Consider the following 24856-nt stretch of genomic DNA (forward strand, 5'->3'; position numbering starts at 1 on the left):
AATTATGGCAGTTGTTAGCTGCCATGTGGGTGCTAGGATTCAAACCCGGGTCTTCTGCAAGAACAGTCAGTGTTCTTAACCGCTGAGCCATCTCTTAAGCCCCCAAATATTTTTTATTGTTGATCCTGTAAAAATAGTCTTTGTGTTTCTGATCCACATTCATTACTGTTATGACTAACATCATCTTGCTCCAACCATGCCCTTTGATTTTTTTATATATATTTTTAGTTTGTTTTTATTTTATCTATATGAGTGTCTTATTGCATGTAAGTGCACAACGTGTATGCAGTGCCCATGAAGGCCAGAAGAGGGCAATGGATACTCTGGAACTGGATTTATTGACAGCTGCCTTGTAGGTGCTGGGAACTGAACCTCCCATCTCTCCAGCCCTCTCATTGCTTTTTTTTTTTAAAGAGCACTGAATGTGTACACATGAGAACACAAGTTCACATCCCAAGCATCCGTGTAAAAGTCAGGCATGACTACACTAGCTTGTATCCTTAGCACTGAGTGGGGGCAGAGACAAGTGGATCCTGAGAACTCCCTAGCCAGCCAGTCTAGCTGAACAGACAGCTTAAGGTTCAGTTAGAGGCCCTGCCTAAAGAGAGCATGGCAGAGACTGGAAGAAGACACCTGACACCTCCTCTGGCTGTCTCACAGGACTGTATACCCACTTGTACACATGAACACATGCATATATCACACCCACACACAAACACAAATAAATAAATGACCCACCTGCCTCTGCCTCCCGAGTACTGGGATTGAAGGCATGCACCACAATGCCCAGCGTTTCGTCCCTTTCTTAAACTCTACTTTCAAGTGAAAAGCACAAAAAAAGAAGTGGTTATGACTTTTCCAAAAATCTAAGTAGTTTCTAGGTTATGTTCAGGGGCACACGGAGGGGCCATTAAATCAGGAAACTTTCCTGAGACCAAGTGTGTGAAGCCACTTGTTCAAGGTCACTTATCCAATAGAAGCTTGGACCCAGGCTTCTGGGGCTCAGTCCTATGTCTTTTTGACTCATCCTCTCCATATCCTGGTTCTGATGTCGAACCAGCACATTGGGATTCAGAATGAGAGCACTCCAGATCCCCCACCCACCCACAAGGGAACCCACCCTCTTTTGTTCCTCCAGTGTGTACCTACTCATGATGAATTGTTTCATTTTGAAGTAATTTAAATCACAAAGACCAGAAATAGTAATTTCAAGCTATTAATATTTCTTTACCCAACCATTCCCATTAATGATGTCTTAACTATTGGTGTTTCTTCATACAGTAAAGACGAAACAAGTTCTATGACCACCAGGCTCTCCCTGTTGCTGCAATTCTTGGGAGTGTTGTGACTACCACTCCTGGATTTTGTAGCTCTTTCATGCAGGAGGACATTGGATATCAATACAGGAAGTAAAAGGAACCTGAGGATGTTTTTCTATGGCTGTTTGTCAAGGAGGGTTAGATGCATCATATTTTATTCTCAGAAGGAGGTACCAACATCACAAAGAAACTGAAAGAATCTGCCAGAGAGGAATTTGATGATGCCACTTACGTATGTGTATGTACATGTTCATATGTGTTCATGTGAGTCCATGTGTGCATTTGCATGTGATTACACATACATGTGGAAGTCAGAAGTCCATGTCAGGTATCTTTCTCAATGACTTTTCACCTTGTTGCTGAGGCAAGGTCTGTCACTGAACCTGGAACTTACTTATCAATTCAGCTAGCCTGGCTGGCCAGTAAGCTCTGGGAATGGCCTCCCCAGCACTGGGATTGAGGGTACACACTGTCACACAGGACTTTTAATTTTTATTTTTTTACCTGTGAGTTGAGGGTCTGAACTCTGGTCCTCACACATCTAGCACGCACTTTTATTAACTGATCCATCTGTCCAGTCCTCGATAACAGTTTTTTGTCATCCTTGCTTTCCCCAGATTATTTTCTCTTCACTGTATCCTTCCTGACACTGGCTCTTTTGAAGCATCCCATGTAGCATTAGAACAGCATATTCTAACAGTTTGCTTTGAAGCATGGATTAGAATTAACTGCCCTTTAAATACAGCAACAAATTATCTAGCCCAAATTCCAAGGAGGGAGGTAAGTAAACTTTTAATTTCATAAATGCAAGGCACCTCACAGAGAGACAGAAGAGAGGGTAAATTACTTGCTCAAGGCCACACAGCAAGTTACCAAAGTGGCTTGGGAGCAATGATATATTTAGAAAGATCTTAATTGTTTCAGCCCTAAGATTTTAGAAGTGTCATGATATGTGAGGTGCCCAGCAGTCACTCTGCAGACCCAGTGTTGCCATATTTGAAGCTATGAGGCTGGGAGCAGCAGCTATAACAAGGAGTCAGCAGTCAGAATCCAAGACTTGTAGGACTCAGTCTTGCATTCTTGTACAGGGATGGAGGACTTAACACGAGGGCCTTCGTCTGCCACAATCTACCATGGAGTTCCCAGAACAAGTCCAATCTAGGAAGGAGAAGATGGATGTTCCTATTGATGTTTCAAATCAAAGAGAAGGGCCTGGAGAGATGGCTCAGTGGTTAAGAGCCCTGACTGCTCTTACAGAGGACCCAGGTTCAATTCCCAGCACCCACATGGTGGCTACAAACTATCCTTAACTCCAGTTCCAGGGGAATCCGAAGCCCTCTTCTGACCTCCATGGCATTGCACGACATGGTGCATTCATATACATGCAGGCAATACACTCATACACATTAAATAAAAATAGTAAACAAAATATTTTAAAAAGCAATGAAATAGATAATTGTATTTTAACGTATATTTAGTTGCTTGTGTCCTTGATTAATTTCCACATCTTAAAATAATACAAAACCTTCAAGACAGACATATTTTAAAGAATAATATTAATACACAATACCACGCAAGAGGGAATAGTTGTAAGACCTTGTATTTGTTTGGCACTTAGGAAACAATGCAGCATCTGGGCCTCCAAGGACTCTGAGGATTGATGGCCTAATACTCACACTTTATAGATGAACACAACAGGCTTAGAGTGATTAACAGACTCCTCTAAGATCACAGAGGTAATAAGTGACAGGGCTGAGACCGAAGGCCAGAGGTGATATGACCTCAAGGCCTATTGCTCTGAAAATCCAGTGACTGCACATCTAGCTGATAAACACAGACACAGCAGGGCTGAGTGGTGGAATGAATAGAGGCCTGAAGCCGGATCTTGGAAGTCCATCTCTGCTTCTTACAAAATGCCCAAGTTATGTCAACTGTCGGAGCTGCTGTTTATACTTTTCAAATGTGGGAGATAGGATACACACCTCTCAGGTTGTTGGAAGGAAAATATTTCATGAGTTAATACATGTAACTTCGTAGTGCTGCATCTGGAACATAGAAGGAATTCAGCAAAATGTGCTCCAGCCTCCTCTTCCCCTCCTTTCCTCTTTCTCCTCCTCCTTTTCCTATTTTAGAGCAAGATCTGAAAATTCTCCCCTGGAGTTAGTTAAAGCACTGCTTGTTCCCAAATGAACTTTTTTGGCTAAGGATTTGTATCTGAGAGGTTAACAACAGTCTCTTCCCAGCTGTTCCCAAAAATGTATGGGAAAAAGTAATATGAATAATCCCAAACAGATAGTCCAAAATTATTTACATTTGTTCTTACTGAAAGTATATCCAGGTATCTATGAAATAATTTTAAACAAAGCAGAGAAATAAAGAACACTAGTCTTTTGGAAATAGTAGAGGAGAGAGAGAGAGAGAGAGAGAGAGAGAGAGAGAGAGAGAGAGGAGGGTATGAAAAAGAGAAGGAGAGAGAGAGAGAGAGAGAGAGAGAGAGAGAGAGAGAGAGAGAGAGAGAGAGAGAGAGAGAAGGCTGAATGCTGGGCCTCCCCCCTACACTTAATCATGTTCCTTTTTCTTCTGTGTTGCATAAATGAAGACCAAAGACTGCATTGGACGCCGGTGAGACGAACCTGAACCAGAGTCCGCTTTTCTCAGTGAGTGCCATGTCTGCCAAGGCAGGTAAGAATCAGTACCAGTGCTCCCAAAAGGAGTCTTTTTCAACAAATGGAAAACAACTCATAAAAGAGCACATCTACACTAACCATACTGGATTTTACAAATCATCAAAATTATAAAGCAACAGTCTGTGTGGTATCGAACACTGGAATTTTATACTGTTTCTTCATTTGCAAAATGTGCTTTTGTCCCACTGCGTTCTACGAAGTTCAGCCAGTCTCCTGAGTTGGCCTATATGATGTGACTGGCGGGTGCCAGAAGGGTTATGTAGCCCCAAGCCTGTTGCCTCTCATACACGTATCACTACATCTTGATGTGGGAAAGTTGCTCCCGAGTAACCTATGATGAGACAGTCAACCATGTGGGAATACTACTGATTTTCAGGAATTTGGACAATAGTTCTTATGTCTTCTTGGAGCTTGATGTGTAATTACCCTTATTATCTTTTGTTATTAACTTTACTCTCGCTTTGACCTAGAGAGAGAGAAGTCACAGGAACCTGCCATATCTCTGTAACATTAAAATTCTATCAGGTAGAGGTACAGGAAACAGAGCCCTCATCACTTGGTCCATTCTTTACATCTTAGGAATCTGCATACCATTCTTGGGAGCAAGTTTGCGTAGGACCCTCCTACCTGTAACTTCTTCAAATCTACCACGCATGGAAAAGGCCCCCCAGCCCCCAAAGGAAAAGGTCTCTGATCTCCAGGGAAGAAAACTGTTCTTTCCTGGTTTTGTGCTTGCTTTTTTGAGTGTCTGAACCACAGTTTAAATCTTCTCACTTTGCTGTGTCATTCTGCTGAAAATCCCTCAAGAAGGGGGTTTCTTGGCCAACATGTGCATGAGCAGAGGACTCACAGTCATTTGTGTGTGTGCATATGTATGTGTGCATGTGTATGTGAGTGTATACGCATGTGTGTGTGTGCATGTGGTGGCCAGAGGATACCTTTGGTGTTGTTCCTCAAGAGTCATCCACCTTGTTTTCAGTGTGTATGAGATAGGGTGTCTCAGTGTCCCAGGGTTCACCAATGAGGTGGCCCTCATGGGACCAGCAAGCCCCAGGGATCCAGCTGTCTCTTCCTTGCAGGCGATGGGATTACAAGCACGTGCCACCTGTTCGGCTTTTATTTCATATGGGTTTTGAGGACTGAAATCAGATTCTTTTGCTTGTGTGTTTTTCCTCTTTTCCTTTTTTTTGACGATTGCAACATATTAGAATGTATTTGTTTTATATCTTTGTATCATATGGTCTTTGTATTACTTTCATCCCTCCACCTCCTCCCATGTCCCCCCACTCCCTGTCAATTTCTTGTCTTATTCTTTGATTATTATTGTTATATGTACATAGAAACATTTAGACACACACACACACACACACACACACACACACACACACAAGCATTTAGTGGTGTTCCTCTGTACTTGTGTTTATGGCTGTCCACTTGGAATTCGATAACCTCTCCGGGAGCTCATCCCTGGAGAACACTGACTCTCCCTCCCTCAGTACCCATTGATTACCTACAGCTCTTCATCTTGAGGTGGAAACCTTGAGATTTTCCCCATCCACCTTGGTATGTCAACTAGTTTTTGTCGTTAAATGCAGATGTTAGACTACCGTACTGTGGAGTGTTTTTGGTATAGTTTTTTTTTTTGATTATGTCTAGAATGTGTAAACTATCAGCAGACATCTTTTCCCTATGTCTTACAGTCTATGCACTCCTTCTTCCTTCGTGTTTCCTGAACCTGAGGTGTAAAGGTTGCCTCCCAAATGCTGGGACTAAAGGTGTGCGGCACCATGCACACCATGCACACCATGCACCATACTTAATATCAGTATCTGAGCCAAGCTGAGTCTGGACATGTACTCTTAACTTTGATTAGAAATTGAAGGACAGACTGACATGGGTCAGAGTCATAGGTAGCCTTATGAAATAAATTCCCTGTAGTTATCACACAGTGTTTGCAAAACGTAGGAACCACTGACAATATACACCCTTGCCTGGGCATCAGGGAACTAGGTGTCACCTGCAGTGATAAGCATCAAATTATCTCTGATTTTTTTCTACCGTGCTGCCCAGAAAGGAAAACCCCCAGAACCCCACAAGTGGAGTATAGTGTATGCTTTCTGTGAAACTTCATTACGTGTAGACTAAGCCCTGCAAAATGCCTCCATCACGTGGAATTACCAGAAGGAGGGGCACGCAACAAGAAAGCAAAGCTGTGGATTTCAGAATGAAAATCCCTGGCTTACTTTCTCCTCTCTTGGATCTACCCACATGAACATTTTATATTAGAGGATTTGAAGTTTCACTACCTGTTCCTGCTTTCTTCATCAGAGAAGGTTTTTACCTTCACTGAGTAGAGAAAGTAAATTTACATTCTTTGAGCAGATAAGAAATATAATGAGTGAGGCACTGTCCCTTTGACCAGCTGGCGTTTCTTCTGGGGGCACAAATTTATTCAAATGTTTACTAAGCACTTACTGAGGTCTGTGGTTTGCTTGGTAGGACAGAGCAGGGTTAGAATAGAAATGAATCCAGCGGTCTCCAGTCAAGAAGCTCATTATGTACCAGTGAGGCAGACTGTGTTACAAAGTACTATTGCTGCTTTTTATTATTATTGTAGTAAATAATAAGTATGTAAATAGTAAATTCTTTATAGTCAAAGGATTACACAGTGTGCTGATGAGCTTCTAGAACTTTTTGTCAATTTTGGTGATGACTATTTGTCCTGGGTTTTGAAGGACAAGCAGGAGATCACTAGAAAATAACACAGCTTCAGGTAGAGGGAACATAGAGGTCTGACAAAGTTACCAAGCTTGGAGTATGCTAACTTCCCAGAGTGACATCAAGCCACAGTTCACAGAACACAGATACACGCTGATGAAGGAGGCACAGGATGAGTTTGTTTTTCTCTTTGCAAGCAATAAGAACTTCTACTATTGACTTCTTACCTTATTTTGTGTGTGTGTCTGTCTGTCTGTCTGTCTGAGAGAGAGAGAGAGAGAGAGAGAGAGAGAGAGAGAGAGAACAGAGGACAATCTCAAGTATGGCTTCTCAGGAGCTGTCTACCTTGTTTTTTGATACAGGGTCTCTCATTTGTTCTGAAACTCACCAAGTAGATTAGGTTGGTTAGGACCAAATCTCAGGGATCCTCCTGTTTCCAATCCCCAACACTCGTGTTACAAGCAAGTGCCACAGCACTCAGTTCAGCTTTTTTATGTGGGTTCTGGGGTTCTGAACTCGGATCTTTATGCTTGTATGACTATCATCTTACTGAGCTATATTCTCAGCCCTGATTTAGTACATTTATAAAGCTCTCGACCCATTTATCTAACTGGTCCTTATTCTTGAATGTTGCACTCTCACCAAATGATAACTTTTAGCTCTGTAAAGTTGCAGTTTAAGATGAAAGTGTTCTCCAAATCTTCTCCCAATAGAGTTCAACTCATGGGAAAGTCTGCCTGATGCCTCAGAATGCCCCGTGTGCACAATTAAATCTCTCTCTCAGTGTTCCCAGCAGGCAAATCTTGCCTTGAACGGATGACTGTGTTCTTGATGCTCCGACCAAATCCATGATGCTTTTTTCATGACTTAAACTTCTTATCATTTAAAAATTTACAAACTAACCCAGAATCCTTTGCTCATTTTAGCCACAAACCTGCACATGAACCACTTGGCAAACTAAATTGCTCACTTTGTACAGAGCTCTAACTTCCAAAGTTGACAGAGAACAATTTTACCATGTTTCCTCTGAGAGGTTTCCAAGGTGATTTTTAACTTTCAAAAATTTTAGTGTGTATCTGTATATTTGTGTTCATGTGTGTGAGGCAGTGTGCATGGAAAAAGTGTGAGAGCTAAAGACAACCTCCAGTGTACCGTCCACTTTTCCTTTTGAAAGGCTCTTTCTGGCTTGGAACTTGCATATAGAATCGTTTGGCCGGCCAGAGAGCTTCAGGTATCCACCTGTCTTTGCCTCTCCAGCTCCGGGACTACAAGTAAGCACCAGGATGCCCAGAATTTTTATGTGGGCCTGGGGGAATCAAATTCAGGTCTTTATGCTTGCAAAGCAAGGACTTTATGACTAAACTATCCTCTAAGGCACTTTTAAAATTTTCCCAATATTATATTCCTCAAGAAATTTTGTTGCATTTATTTCTATGAAAAATAAAAATAAAAGGACATCTGGAAGCTGGGTGTGGTGGCGCACGCCTTTAATCCCAGCACTCGGGAGGCAGAGGCAGGCAGATCTCTGTGAGTTCAAGGCCAGCCTGGTCTACATAGTGAGTTCCAGGACAGCTGGGGCTACAAGGAGACCCTGTCTCAAAAAGACCAAAAAAAAAAAAAGGACATCTGGATAAATCTTTTTTGATTGTGTACAGTAGTTGGAAATGCTCAGAGGTGAATTACCTGAGCAGCCAAACAGATCATCTCTATCCTGTGCTCATGAGGTTTGCCTTTATCAGTATTTGTTATTCTCACTATAGAAGCAAAATCAATTGGACAAGAGGCCTGGTCGATTCAATTGAACTTTGCAAAGCACCACCCTGTCATAATACTATGTGCCGGACCTCCTACCCACACTGCTTACATAACACAGCTCTTACCGTGTGAAGTTTATCAGCAGTCACATTTTTTTTTTTTTTCAGTAGTCTTGCAGCCCAGTGGCATCAATGGTGAAAGAGTCCTATTAATCACAGTTGAACTTCATGTGTTATCTGTGATGCCTTGTAAAAAGGAGGGTGATAGAAAAGATGCACAGTGACACCGACTGTCAGAAATGCTTACAGGACCATGTGCTTGTATCTGGCTTTGCAAGCTGGATTGGCATTAAATATTCCACAAGTGGCGTTTAAGGGAAGAAGCAATGGTACAAATCAGGGCAGGAACTTCTCTAGGCTTCTGCCAGTCCCCAGTTATTTTAGACCTGGTGACAGATAGTTTCAAGCTTAAGAGAGGCTGCGGGTGCCTGCATTCTCAACTGCAAATCCAGGAAACTGTGGTACCCAGACGAAAACCTGCCCTACTATCCCACCCTGTCTAGACATGCCATTCCTGTGACAGTCCCTTCATATAGCACAAACAGCTTATAAATAATGTCATTACATTACTCATTTGCTCCTTTAAATACACATATATGGTCAGCACCTGATGAGTTGTCAGATTTTTCTTTGTAACCGTCTTACAAGGACAGTCCCTCTGATTCCACTTTGTTTTCATTCTAGATGTTTAAATGTTTAACAAATGTTCCAAAATACTAAGGCTCCAATTTGCTTATAAAAAAAAACTCTACGCATTATATTCTCAAAGGCTGTTGAGTGAGTCTTATAATAGTGTTATCTTGAAGGGATGAACAGGAGAAAAATGATCAAGCAACCTCTGGTGGTAATTAACGTAGGCTATAATGACTGACTGGTTGGTATGTTACAGAGTATCAATAAATGCTTACAAAAACATGGGAGGGCCGGAGGCAGGAAAGGAAGAAGAAAGAGAAGAAAGGAAAGAAGAGGGGGAGGGAGGGAAGGAGGACCAGAGGGAGGGAGAGTGAGAAGGAGGGAGGAAATATGCCTGGATAGAGCAGTGCTTCAAAACTATAAAAATAGTCTGTCTGAATCACTGGGCTACCTGGGGATGGTGGAGCTCTTTCCACTCTCATGAGGTGTGAGGGCCCAATCACGGTCTTTCAGAAAGTCCCAAGCCCTAAGCCCTAGAACCCATGAATATATTACTTTTCATTGCACAAAGCACTTAGCAGACTCAATAGCTAAGGGTGCCAAGCTGGGGAGAGCATCCTTCTGAGTTATCCATGTAGGACCAATGGAGTCCTGAGGGTTTCCTAAGGGAAAGGGGGAGGCAGGCGAACCAAAGATGTGCAGATGTGATGATAGACGCAGAGGGCAGAGCAAAGGAGAGATGTGGAGGTGGCTGGCTTTTGGATGAGGAGCAAGGGGATGTGAGCCAAGTGACAGATGTGGCCTCCACAAGCCGGAAGAAGCAAGATATGAACTCTCCCTCCCCCACCTAGAAGGAGTGATGGCCTCCAGGCCTGAGAGATAATTACTCTCCATTGTTAGGCCACTACATCCATGTTGGTGTGTTACAACAATAATAGGAAAGTATTATGAAAAACTTCCATTTTGCTTCCCAGGAGTTTCTGGGGCCATTTTAAAACTGAGGATGTTTTTGATTCTTTTATGTGATTATTTTTATGCATTTTAAGAAATCAGACAAAATTCATTCTAGAGCTCATCACTATAAAAAGGCTTGCCTTCTGCTTGCTTCTGACAGTTGGAAGACTAGATTCTGGCATTGCTTAATGATATTTTTATGTATTTTTTTCCTTCTGGGTGTGGTATACTGTGTGTACATGTGTTTGAAGGCATGCTGGCTGTGTATGCACATATGGAGGACAGAGGTTGATGTTGGGTACCTGATTTTCTTTGACAGGATCTTTCATTGAACTTGGAGCTTGCTGTTTTTTGGTTGTCTGGCTGACCAGTGAACCCTGGGGATCTACCTACCCCCATTCCCTAGTTCTGCGATTATAGGACCACCACCACATTGGCTTTAATGTAGACACTGGAGACCTGAATTCCTGTCCTCATGTTTATTCAGCAAGCGTTCTTGCCCACTAAGCAATCTCCCCAGCCTTATCTCATGAAACTTCTGAGAACAGTCATCTACCACCAGTAACTTCATTGATACCTCCAGAAGCCTTTAACATATATGTTAGTATGAGGCAGGTAGTTACATATGATCTGTGAAGTTATTGTTAAAAAGCACTGACTAAGAAGGTGTCATCTTCTGGGAAAAGAAGGTAACAACGTATGAGCAAGACAGAGGGATGTGGAGATGACCACTGGCCACAAAGGACCAAGAGGTCCCAAGTCAGGTGCAGTGGCACTGTGTAAAAATGGAAAGGGCTGGAGGACTGAGTTTTATTGGGAAAGCTGTTGTAAAGAAGAGAGAACCTTGTCTGGTTTGTGGTTTGTTTAGATTTCCTCAAGCTGAAGAAAACATGAATCAGTGGTTGTGGTTGTGTAAGTACAAGACGTGTTCTAGAAATGGTATGAAAGCCAAGAGAGTTAAAATACAATGTGAGTGAGAGAATGTGTGTGTGTTTGTGTGTGTTTGTGTGTGTCTGTGTGTGTGTTTATGTGTTTGTATGTGTGTGTTTGTGTGTGTGTTTGTGTGTGTAGGCAAAAGAGCAACATATGTGATGTACATAAAGGGTAGGAAAACCTGTTCATAGTCTTAAAAATGACACCAAAGAATGGAGACTTGATGTCCTACATAAATAAATAAGCAATCAGGGAGCTCAGAGGGCTCTGCATCACTCAGCTTTGTGTGAACTGACCCTCAATTTCAGCATTTAAACATTTCACAGCACCAATGAGTGCATTGGGTGTGTTTGGAAACAGGAGTGAGGATCACCCCAATGGGGCTGGCATGTAGATTTTACTTTCTCAAGCCAGACACTAGTAACTGTCCAGCTCCAGTGCTCAGTAAAACCCAATTTAGTTACAGTCACTATTCCAAGACTTACTGTTCCTGAGCTTTGAAAGTGCAGGAGGACATTGTGGATGGTTGTTAACTGGGCTTTGCTTTGCTTTTTGATGCAGCCTAGCTCAGAAAATTGTTATTGAATATGTCAATGCTGATGTAATGAAAAAAAAAGAATTACATTTAGTAGAAGTTTTTACAGCACTGGGAACATCTATAAGGCTTTGCAAGCTGTAATATTGTTCCAAGTAAATAAATCCAAGTTCTGCCCCAGGAAAAAAAATATAAAAAGTTCAGTATGGTTTTTATGCTTCCCCAGTTATAAAGGAGAAGAAAGAATGGAAAGGAAGTGTGAGGTTTCCTGTAGAGTCCTAGTCCCAAGCAGCTTCTGATAAAAGAAAGGAGGACAGAGGATGAGAAGAAACAGAGGGAGGATGGAGAAGAGGAGGTAGGAAGAGAGGGAGAGGATGAGGAGGGGAGGGAGGATGGAGAAGAGGAGGTAGGAAGAGAGGGAGAGAATGAGGAGGGGAGGGAGGATGGAGAGGAAGTAGGAAGAGTGGGGATCAGAGGGAGGTGGTGGGAAGGTGGGAGGATAGAGAGGTTAGGTGGAGAGGAGGATAAAGGAAGAGAGGGAGGAGGAAGAATAAAGAGAAGGTAAGAGCAAAGGCGGATTTGGGAGACTTAGAGGGAAGGAGGGAGGTAGATGGGCAATCACAAGGAGGACGCCTAGCCCATGTCCACACTAGCACCAGGAACGGAACCATGAGACATTGCCACACTGAAGGCAAATCTGGAGGCATATTCCAGTGGACAGGGTCTAGCCTGCTCATCTCTTTCAGGTCCCTATTGAGATGAGCTTCTCCTGACACCCCAAGACTCTGCAGCATCTCAGCCAGAGCAGATGGATCTAGGCACAGCACTGGCACTGCGGATGCTTCCTGTCACAGGATGATGCTGGCATGCCTGGGACTTGTGAGTAACCACGCACAGGAGAGTGCAGCTAGTCTATCTAAACCTGCTGTTCTCGTCAGCGGAGTCTATGAAGGCTGCTGCTAACACACAGAGAGAAAGAAAGAGAGCAGCTAAAGGAGAGAACACACCTCAAAGCAGGACTCTGCGAGACGCCATGGACTCCCAACGTCACAGCTCGAATAAAATATTTTTCTGCTATAATGCGAGATATGAAATTTTGAAACATGAGAAATGCTGTGCTTTACCAATTTTATTTCATAAAGGCTCAATTTCTGTGGTGGGAGTTGTAAAGCTGGAAATAAATACAATACAGTTCAGTAACATACAGTCTCATTATTTTTCTGTGGATTTTTAATATGTGTGTAAATTTGTTCCTCTAGTCAGTGTTTAAGCTTATGAAGATTAATGGCGATGTTTCTCTTGAAAGGTAAATGGATGTGCATATTACATGTTGAAAGGTGAATGTATCTATTGCTAGCAAAATGGTGGGTATCTTATAATGGCCTGTTAAGATATGATAAAATAAATATAAACTTAAAAAAAAACCAGCACTAAGTTATCGTGCTTAAAAATTCACTGTGCACGCATGTGTGTGTGTGTGTGTGTGTGTGTGTGTGTTGGTAAAGTACTTGTCACACAAGCAGAGGACCTGGGTTTGATGCCCAGAGCCCATGTAAAAAAAGCCAAGCATGGCAGCCCTTCACTGGGAAGGTGAAGACAGGAGGATCCATGGGACTTGTTGGCCAGCAAGTCAAGCTGAATTGGCAAGATCCAGGAAGAGTGAGAGGCCTTATCTCAAAAAACAAGGAGAGAAATTGGGAAAGACGTACTATGCCAACCAAAGTACTTGTCACACAAGCAGAGGACCTGGGTTTGATGCCCAGAGCCCATGTAAAAAAAGCCAAGCATGGCAGCCCTTCACTGGGAAGGTGAAGACAGGAGGATCCATGGGACTTGTTGGCCAGCAAGTCAAGCTGAATTGGCAAGATCCAGGAAGAGTGAGAGGCCTTATCTCAAAAAACGAGGAGAGAAATTGGGAAAGACGTACTATGCCAACCTCTGGCTGCACATGGACACACATATGCATGTACGTGAACACATATATACTGCTATGGACCCTTCAAAAGACACAAAGAATGACAATAAACATGGTTGCCACACTGTCATCATACTGTTAATATCTAGAGCTCATAAACCTAGGCCTAAGTGAGCTTTACTCTATAGTCAGGATAAAATCATATGTCAGAATTCACTTAGCCTGAGGCTGCATTAAGAGGGCAGGCAAAAGGGTCAAAGCTAATGTCATTCTCAGAATATGATGGTTTTATTTGATGGCTTAAAATTTGGAATAAGAGACTCAAATAATAACTGAGGAGGAATAAAATGTACTTCATGTATCGAGCTGGAGTCACAAGAAATCCTTCAGGGAGAAAATTCACATGAGGTATCTTGGCCATGTAGTATAACGTTTTTCTTCCCTTAATACATTATGGTTTCTTTCATCAATGAAGGAATTGCTTTTTAGAGCAATAAAACCCAATGGGATAATTCCATTTGTTCATGTTACCGGTGGGATTTTCCTATAATGAATTGAGTTTCATGAGAAAGAGAGGGCACATTTTCATAGTTGAATGAGGATTAAACCAATATAAATGTCTTTCTCTGACTGGGCAAGGAATTTAGCGACAACAGACCACTTTGTCTTTGTGGTCAAGTAATGACAGAGTAGAGATGAATTTAAGCAAACAAACTCTGAGGGAGACCACATGAAGCTCTGCTATTCCATGACAATTTAAGCCAGATGGGGGCCACTCTGGGGAGTGTGTTCTCTCCCTTCCCTGTCTTCAGGAGGGTTTTAAACCTCACTTGGCTAATTCCTTCACTTCATGAGACAAAACTGAAGGCAGGAGGGCTAAAATGCAGGCAGCAGCTATCGGAACAACAGTGCAGATGAGTCTGTCAGCAGGTGAATGTTGTGTATAGACAAGTCTGTCATTGTTTAAGAATCTGGATAAAACTTATCTTTATACCCGTAGATTAGTGAAGCTCTTAACTCCCATCGGAGAAGCTTGACTTATTTTTGTAGAAGGTGGTGATTAATACAAAAGACTGGGAACTGGCAAAAAGCACAGAGGCTAAGGGACTGTAACGTGTCTTGACCTAAATGGGATATCTATATCATATCCCGTCCTTTCAAGACTCAGGGATCATGGAGGAAGATGGTCAGAACAAGAGGTTGGCAGGGTCATTACACATAAGAACTGGCAGAGACTGCGGCTTCACGATCAAGCCAGTAAAAATTCCAGTATGAATGGGGTTGGGGCCCACGAAGTCTCTGCCATAGCTGAGGAGCTATTGACAATTGATAGCTGCTCAGGGAGGAAGAGTCAGTTTTTTTCAGGGATGTGGCCCCTGAAGTTTGTCCATGTTCCCATGGGTGGCATTACACAAATGTGGTGGTACTAAGTAGGCTCTGGGTTGAAGAATGAATATGTGAAGTTTGGAATGAGAAATGGTGAGGGGTTACAGGAAGAGATGGAGGTGTGGGAGTGGGGGTGGATTGGATCAAAACACATTGTGTTCACATGTGAAATTCTTAGACAATAAAACAAATTTAGAAATCTGGTTAAGGAATAAAGTCCCACTTCAAATGTGTGTCAACGAAGAGGTGCTAGCTAGCATCTCTTGTAGGCGGTATCATGCGGAATTGTCCTGTGCTGGCCTTTTTGACTGAGCATCATGCTCTCAAGGTTGTCACATGTTACAGGATTTCCTCTGAAGTCAACAGGCATGCATTTTCAGTTCTACAAGACGAATAGTCTCTAACTTGCTGAGATTTATGTGCTCGATTCTTGTGATGGTTTCAGATATACTTGACATAAACTTATAAACTCTCAAAAAGATGAACGAGTCCTAGAGATCTGCCTTGTGCCTACAGACAGCACTGTTAGAAGTGCTGTTCACCACAAACTCTATCAAGAGGGTAGGCTTCATGTCAAAGGCACTTACCAGAATAAGACAAAGAAAAGGCTTTGACGTGAAAAAGAAAGGACCCACTGTGGGACCCAGACGCTGGAGTGTGAGGGTTTATTTTAACATCTTCACCCAGTGGGATAGGAATGCAGTTCAGCACTTGCCTGGCAGGTTCTGGGTTTGTACTCCCTGCTTGAATGCACAGGCACACACACACACACACACACACACACACACACACACACACACACACCACAGCTCCTTCACACATAAGTTACTTAGTCTTGGGCCTCAGATTCTTCATCCACAAAATGAAAGGGCGTTGGCACCATGTGTGAAGATGAGATGACACTGACTAAGTGCGCAGTGTTTGCTATCATTCTCCTCTACTGCCACCACCCTGTAAAATTCATACTATGAAATGGTATGTTCTCCTAAAATGTCAAAGAAGCATGGACTTTATGAAATAATATCTCTTGACTGAGCCACGGTGTGAAAGTGAAATTGACAAGAGAAGAAATTCATCCAAGGTAATAAACACAAATACCAGCTTAAATGAAAATATATATTCAGGGCAGTAAGAGTGAAGAATTGACAAAATTTGTAGGAAAGCACTCTAATGTTAACAAAGTCACGTGTAGAAATACAGAAGAAAATAAAGATTAAATAAGAATATCAAATGTAAAGGACCGATAACCTAATCAATCTATATTCCTAAGGAAGATATCAAAAAAGAAAAAAAACCAAACCAAATAAAACTGATACACAATTGTAATGTCTAGGATGCAGTTTCCCTCTTCTATGAAGACACATTTTTTGTGGAACTGGAATTAAACCCAGGGCCTTGCACATGCAAGTGGTTTACCACTGAGCAACATGTCCACTCTTAGTTTTTATTTTAATAATTGTGAAAACAAGAGGTGATGTTCCCATTGATTTGTGATATATGTGTATGTCTATATATAATATACATATACATACATATGATTGAATATTTTACTACATACGTACATTTGAACATAAGTATATGAACAATGTATAGTTTATATATGTGACACATGTACATACACACATGTACATACACAGATATATATATATATATATATATACACATATATATATATGAACTTCTGAGCCCAGGTGTAAACCTCCTGTGGAGTTAATAGATTCTCACCGCAAACCTTCAGAAGTATGAGGAAAGCTGATATGGTTCTGCAGGTATTCGCATATTATAGCAATAGCATGATGAAACAGAAGAAATTTTAGAAAAATACCTTCCTGAATTAATTAAAATGAGTCAACAGGAAGAGATGTTTCTATGTTCCAGAAAGAGACACAGGACAATACACCTACTGAAACTTTTAAAATGTTAAGACAAAAACAAAACAGTCATGTCAGAAATCAGACTTGTTGTGATATGATGGTATATGCCTGTAATCACAGCCTGTGGGAGGCAGGGGCAGTAGGTTGCAGGTTCAAGAACAGCCTGGGCTATATAATAAGACATGAGACTCCATCCCAAAAACCAACAAAATCAGACTGGACACAGATAACTCTTAATATTTTATTTCTATAAATAAAGTGCTATATATGTGAAAAAATTTTATACTGTTAATTCTGAATAGTGGACTCATTTAGTCTTAATTTTAATAATTTTTGGAAAACAGAATGTGTTTGAAACATTTCATATTTTAATAAAAACTGGTCTCCTTTGCCAAACTACTCTTTCTTAATTACAAGTTCCAAAGGGGGAAAATAAAATGAAGTCTTACACTTTTATTTTTTCTGGATAAAATTGGTAATTACTCATGAATTCTGCACACAGCCAGATGGCTTTCAGATTTTAAGGCAGCAAGGCTTACTTGGACATGTGAGGCCTCTGAAAATACACCACTCATATACCAGTTCTGAAAATTTATGTAAATATATTCTAATGATAAGTGAGAGAAATCAAAGTCAAGAACTTAAGTGTGGAAAGGTCAAGTGTAAGAAGACGGTGGCAAGTAATTAAACAAGTTCAAACCACAGCATTGCACCCAAATGACGGCTGTAAATAAAACTGCAGATTTAAACATGCAGCTTAAAAAATGAATTTTAAAAGAAAGCCGATTTATGGTAATAATTGACAGCTAAGGAATAAGAATCACAAAGTTAGGGATGGGGAGATAGCTCAGGTAGTGGTCAGACTTAGGAGTATGAGGATCTGAGTTGTGTTGCCACATTGAAGGAAAAAGCCAGGCACGTGGAACGGGCTTGTGATCTCAGACCCAGAGAAGTGGAGACAGGAGGGTTCTGCCCATTCTACCTTGCCAAATCTGTAAGCTCCAAGTCTCCGTGAGAGACTCTGTCTCTAAAAACAAAGTGGATGGCTCTTAAAAAACAACACTCAAAGTTGACCTCTGGTCTCCACATACATGAGCACACATATACAGGCACACCTGCACACACAAAAACATGCACTCAAACAAAAGGAATGACAGAGTAAACATTCATCAAAGTCTTGGGTTATATATATATAAATACTAGCTGGCACACAGATGGTAAGAAGCAAAATTTCTTTAATATATTTTTTATTTTGGGGGGGTAGTTATTTTTATATGTGTATGAGTGTTTTGCCTGCAGGCATGCAGATACACTGTGCGTGTGCAATGCTTTCTGTGCAGTGCACCAGAAAAGGGTGTTGGATCCTCAGAAACGGAGTTATGGACAGTTGTGAGCTACCATGTGCATGCTGAGAACTGAACTCGGGTCCTCTGCAAGAACAGTCTTAACCACTGAACCATCTCTCCAACCCCAAAGTAAAACTTCTCACTATACATACATTAAAAAAAAAAGAAAATCTAGTGGTTCAGGAGTTAGGTGATTGGGCTAAGTAAAAGTTTTCTGCCTTTCAGGAGTGTACCTTCTTCATCACTGGAAAACATAATAGATAAAAAGAAAATTATAGAAATTGCTATATAATATAGATAATATAAATTAATATAATAGAAGTTAGTCTGTACATATATATATTATATATATGGTTAAGACAGAAAAAAATCAATGTTTGGATAAGATTTGAAATCCCCTTTACATAAGAGTAAGAATGTATTGAAGATATTTCAATTACAGATAAAAAGAAAGCAGAAGTGATGATAGTAAAATACATTTGAGCTCAGGAAAATCAGGAAAAAAATCTTTAAATGAGAAAGAGTGTCATTTTCATTACTGTGAGTTAAACATTAATAAAGATATTATTGACCATGAAGTGGCAAGTCAGGTAACATTTCAATGCACAAGCACAAAACTTCAATATGAGCAATAAAACTAAAAGCTGGGACAATTGTGCTTCTGCTTTGACAGGTTAAGAACATGAGGGGGGCTGGAGAGATGGCTCAGTGTTTAAGAACACTGGTTGTTCTTGCAGAAGACCTGGGTTTGAATCCCAGCACCCACATGGCAGCTAACAGCTGTCCGTAACTCCAGTTCCAGGGGATCTGATGGCCTCTTCTGTCCTCTGCGGACATTACACGACATGGGTGCACTTACATACATGCAGGCATAACTTATACACATAAGATAAATAATAAATAAAATGTTTTTAAACAATATTGATCTGTATATGAATGGAATGAAATCTGTTAGTGGTACCACATGGCTGTCATCTCAGTACCTGGGAGGTAGAGACAGGAGTTCAAAGCCAACCTTAGCTACATAGAGAATTCAAAGCCACAGGGCTACATGAGATTCTGTCTTGAAAATAATTAATTAAATTTAAATTAAAAAATACAGAGAGCATTTAGTATATCATAAAATGTGTAAAACAGAGTTAATACACAGATCTATCAAAATTTTAATTGTACAATGTAACTGCAATGGAATTATTACCAAAAAAACTTGGTCTAGTAAAAGGTTATCAAAAAATGAATAAATTACTTGAAAAGTAAAGATTGGTGAGACCACATGTTCTGAGCACAAGGCAATAAACCCAGAGTTTTTAGAATAAAAGTTTAAGACAACACACCTAAATCTGACAGAAATCTTAAACCAAACGAAGCCAAACAAATATAAATCTTTACTAAACAACTCTTTTAGAGAAAATAAAGTTCTGAATTAAGAAAATAAAACTTCAAAATGCAACATCAAAATTTACACACGGAGTAGATTCATTAAATGATGAGTGAAAATAAAATGAGTATTCTCGTGAGGGTAAGAGAGAGATGAGCGCACAGGACCGCACAAAAGATACCAGAGATTATAGAAAGAGGAGAAACAAATTCTGGACTCGATCTATGAAATGATTAGTGGGGGAAAGAGTAAATCCAATCCAGAAAATGAAAACCAAAAGTAAGCGGGAAAGACCTTCTTTAAAGGTTCCCAAGTCGTTTTTACTAGTGAGAACTTTTCCCCTAAGCCTGTGACCCTTTACAAGCAGCAATAAACTTTCAGAACATCCGTCTCTGCTGTATGATTTGCTCCAGAACTCAGAAAACTACAGAAATCTAACCAGGGTATTTGGCTCAAATTTCTACTAAATAGGTTTTCTGTTTAGTAGAAAACCTATTAAATCTGAAAAAGAAGGAAAATATTAAAATGTCCCTTATGTGTGTGTATAGATGTGAAACTATTCTAAACACAGTTTCTGCAAACCCTACTTAATGCATATTGCAACCATCTTTGGTCAGGAATCTCAGGCTTTGCCACAAGAATGGAGGCTTTTTACATATTAGGTAATTTGGAATGAATAGGTTACACAATAGTTGTTAAAAACTGTAGGTAATAGAGATTTGAAACATTTAATGTGATGAGAAACATTTATGTGCCTATGTTAACCAACAGTTATTAGGTAAAAGTATCTGAAGGGTGCTGAATTAAAATCAGTATTCTTTTTTTAAATATTTGATTTATTATTTTTATTTTATGTGTTTGAGTGTACTGTCTGCATGTATGTGAGTGCACCTGTGTTGTGCAATGCCATGGAGGTCAGAAGAGGACGTTGTATTCCCTTGGAAGTGGAGTTAAGTATGGTTCATAGGCACCGTGTGGGTGCTGGGAATCGAACCTGGGTCCTCTGCAAGAGCAGTCAGTGCTCTTAACTGCTGAGCCATCTCTCCAGCCCCTAAAATCAGTATTCTAAGAGTTCCCAGGCTGAGGAAATGGCTTAGTTGGTAAAGTGCTCCCTGTGTAAGAACACGGATCTAAGTTTGATCGCCAAATCCCACGTAAAAAAATTGAGTGTCACCAGGAGTGGTGCATGCCCTTGATCTTAGCACTCAGGAGGAAGGCAGAGGCAGGCAGCTTTCTGTAAGATAAAGGCCAGCCTGGTCTACATAGTGAGTTCCAGGAAGCTGGGACTACAGGGACACTGTCCCAAAAAGACCAAAAGAAAAAGTTGGGTGTAGCAAAACATGCTTGTAACCCCAGCACTGGGCAGGCAGAGACAGGTGACAGGGCTCCCTGGTCAGCTAGCCTGGCCTACTAGAGGAGTTTGAGGCCAGGGAGAGACCCTGTACAACAAGGTGGAGAGTGCCTGAGAAGTGACATCTGAAATTGTAAACTGGCCTCCACATGGAAATACACACACATGCACACATATGTACAAACACTCCTATGTACAAACACTCCTTAGTATACACACAAATACAGACACACAGACACAGACACACAGGTACAGACACAGACACACACACACACACACACACACACACACACACACACACACACACACACACACACACACACACACACCAGTTCTTTATTAGTCCTAAGCCACACAAGCCTCCTTGACCTCAAAGGCAGACTTTTTCCAAGTAGTATATCTATCACTCTCTAGATAAATTATTTGCAGTTTCATCTGTAAAAAAAAAACAAAAAAACATTTCTTCCTTTTCTGAGGTATTGACTTCTGCACCCTCTCCCTGAGCATAGGGTGTCCTGCTTCTGTTGTCTGTGGCCTGTTTGCAGCTTCTCTGAACAGTGATGCTGGGGGTCGTATAATACAGCTATTTCCCCTTTACTGTGACCAAAATAGGTGAGAGAAACAATTTACTAAAAGAAAGATGTATTTTGTCCCATGGTTTCAGAGGATGAACCCATGAGCTGAGGTTGGCCCACTGAGCTTGGATAGAATACCACAGTGGAGGCAGCTCGTGGACAAAGAGGAAACAGTATCAGGCAGTCAGCCAGGGCTACCGTGTCTCCAAGGACCCACCCCCTAGGGACATACTTCCTCCAGCTAGGCCCCCTACTTCCCAAAGTTCCCAGAACCTCCCCAGACAGTGCCATTAGCTGGGGACCAAGCATCCGAAACAGGAGCCTGAGGGGTGGAGGTGGGGGCTGGTTTCAAGCTGTAAAAATAGATTTTCCTTATTTATTTTGCCCCTGGTCCCTTCTCATACTTCAGAAACCAGGACCCTATGTAACATGCTCTCACCTGTTTTAGTAATAGTAGAGACTGAAGCCTGTGTCCTTATAGCACCACATTTCATTTGAAGGACCCTTACTTAGGTGAGAGTCATAGCCCTGAGAGAATCCTTAGCATTGGATTTGGCCACCTTAAGAAATACACCGAGGGTATGCCTAGAGTACCTTTGTTATCCCTGTTCTCTTCCTGACTGGAACATTCAGATTTATTACCCCGGTGTCTGGTAAATTAAAAGAGTAGAGACTATCACATGCAACCTGCTATCATAAAAAGAAGAATATACCTCTTCCCAAATTCTGATCTCTCGTTTTCTTCCTGGGTATTACCAGTCCCTCACAGTATCCACAGAATTTGTCAGAACCCATCTTTTGTCTCCCAGCAAGGACCAGTTGCCTACTGCACCCTCAGATCACGTTCTATTCGGCTCTTCACAGACTTCAAACTGATGGTCCTTGAAGACAGGGTGCTCCCTTCCCCTCCTGACTTCCATTACATTGAGTACATTTTCTTCTACTTAGTGGGCTGAATAAATATTTGCTAAATGGATTTAAAATGAAAATTGAACTGCTTGAGTTCACCCTATGTCAGATTTCTCAAGAGGTTAGATGTCAACTTTTATAATTAGGAAGATGGTCACCTCTGGGGTGCCATTACTGTCGAATCAGATGAGAGATCAGGACTACGTGTGTGGTGAGGTGTGGGAGAGTGGGGTGGGCAAGAGAAGTTGGAAACACTGGAGTTGTTCAACCTGGCAAAGAGAAGGCCAAGCAGTATGAGTTATGAAGGAGAGTTTGAAAGAAGCAGTCTATTTCCACATAGAAGGCAGAAATGGACACAAGATAATGGGATTACATTTGACTCATGATGCTCTGAGGAGGAATTTCCTAAGTTTGTGTTAAATGAGTTATTTACCCTGTCGATTCTTTTCCCTAGAAAGACTTTAAAACAGAGCTGCCTCCATTCCAAAAGGTTTAAACACAAGGCTTCCTGGAAGAGTCTTGGTGAACCCAACATCTTTTATTTATACTTCTGAGAATCTGCATTTTTGAGTAGATTGGGTCGGATTGTGTTTCCCAACTTCATGACTCTAATCAGTTGAACTTTCTCTTAAAATACAGAGGCCAAAGTGAAGTTCTAAGTCACATTTGTAGTCTGACTTTAAGCAGGATGCATTTGAAAATGTGAGCCAGTGGAGAGGTGTTGAGGGGGTGCCTGGCGGGGGCGCTACTTCCCTTCCTTGTCAGATGTGAGGAGCAGATTCGCCAGGCCTCTGCTTTAAGTGTGATATGAAAGTGACACACTGTTTACTTTCCATTAGCAGGAAGTACATTGCTGAGCAGGCTCAGAATGAACTGTTTTCATTTGAACCTGAAGGATCACTCCCTGGGACGTGAGTACAATCATCTTTGCTGTTCTCCTGGATACAGAGACAAGTAATTAATGGCCCCTCATGCAGCCTGGCAGAAACAGAAAGGAACTGGACTTGCTCTGGGTTTTAGAAGTGTGAAAAGTAAAGGATAAAAATCTAAGTTTATTACTAGTCACAGTCGGTTTCTGAGCTCCTTGGCATCTGAGCATGGATATAAAGTCATCAGGTATATTTCAATGGTAATGATTTTCACATCCAGCAATTATTAAGGAGCAAATTTTTATGCTTTGAAGAATTATTTTTTTCTTTTTTATTTATTTATACACCCACTTCTCAGGTAGAACCCTCCCATAGCCTCCCTCCCCCCACTAGAGCCCTTATACTCTGATATCCTGCTACTGTCTGCTGTGTTGTCGGCACCCCCAGGCATTCCCCACTACTTGCCCTTCTGGTGAATCTAGTCAGCCTATCTAGAGGTCTTTGTTTTGTCCAGACAATGCACTGGATCACGGTGGGAGGGGGCAACTGTGCAATAGCTCCAACTCTTCATTTCTACTAACCCTGAACTTCACCCAAAGCACAGTAGACACCAGAAGGTGCTGGGACCAGCTGTAATATGCGATGTGGTTTCCATCTGAGGGTTTGCTGAAGAGAAAGTCATGTTTTCTGTCATAAACAATTATGGAATCTCAATATGTATTGGAAGTAAACCTGCTCTCCTACCATTAGTCAAGGCTTATTGCTCTGAAAACCCTTCCCTCTTCTGAGATGAGGAGTCTTGTCAGCACAAACCACATTCCGAGAGGACTCAGGCAAGTTGAAGATCGTTGTATGACCTAAGGCTTCCACTCTTACAAACTAAGACATCAGATCTCTCTACACCAGTATTCAAAAAGGGGAGTGAAGCCCCAAGTCTCAGGCTTGAGTATGGAATGGTGGCAAAGCACAGAAATGTAAAGTGAACTCAAGACTTCAATAAAAAGGAAACTGGTCAGTACACAGGGCAAGTGCTTGCTCGGTGTCCTCTTCTCTCTTTAAGGAGGGACTTCCTGTGCTCAGAAACTCACAGGAGTTTCTGGCTTATGTTCTTGAGTGGTCAGTAACCAGATAAGCCCAAGTAGATGACTTCTCAAAGTCACAAAAGAAAGAACAGCTCTTGGACTCTGGCTGACACTGGAATCAATATTCTTCCTTCCAGCTGAGGGATGGCAAAATTGTCACACTAGGAGCCCTCGGAGCTCCTTTTGCTAGAGGTGGGGAGGTAGTTGCTTCTGTCTTCTATGAAGAAACTCCCACTGGTATGCCAGAAATCTCAGTCTTTCTAAGAAAGTAGGAATTGTGGCTTTCACAGGTGGTCCCCATTATTGCTCTCTAAATTGTGTGTGTGTGTGTGTGTGATGCATATGTGAGTGCATATTTGTGTGTGTACATATGCATGTGGGTGCCCATGTGTGCTCATGCATGTGGAGACCACAGGTGGATGTCAGGAGTCTTCCTCAATCACTGTCCAATTTATTTTTCAAGACAGGAACTTGATGTTCACTATTTGACTAGACTGTCTGGTCAGTATGTCCCAGGGATATGTCCATCTCCATTTTTTTTGTCCCTCACTTTCAGAGCTAGGGTTACAGACATGTGC

The 24856-nt window shown here is 41.5% G+C and overlaps 1 protein-coding gene across 1 annotated transcript in view; it reads right to left on the reverse strand.

Moving 5' to 3' along the window:
* Celf2 (CUGBP Elav-like family member 2) overlaps positions 1-24856 on the reverse strand; it is a 927752-nt gene that overhangs the window by 464018 nt on the left and 438878 nt on the right. The window lies entirely within an intron of this gene.

The sequence above is a fragment of the Nannospalax galili genome, unplaced genomic scaffold, assembly GCF_000622305.1.
Source record: "Nannospalax galili isolate Female #2095 unplaced genomic scaffold, S.galili_v1.0 scaffold678, whole genome shotgun sequence".
Lineage (NCBI taxonomy): Eukaryota > Metazoa > Chordata > Mammalia > Rodentia > Spalacidae > Nannospalax > Nannospalax galili.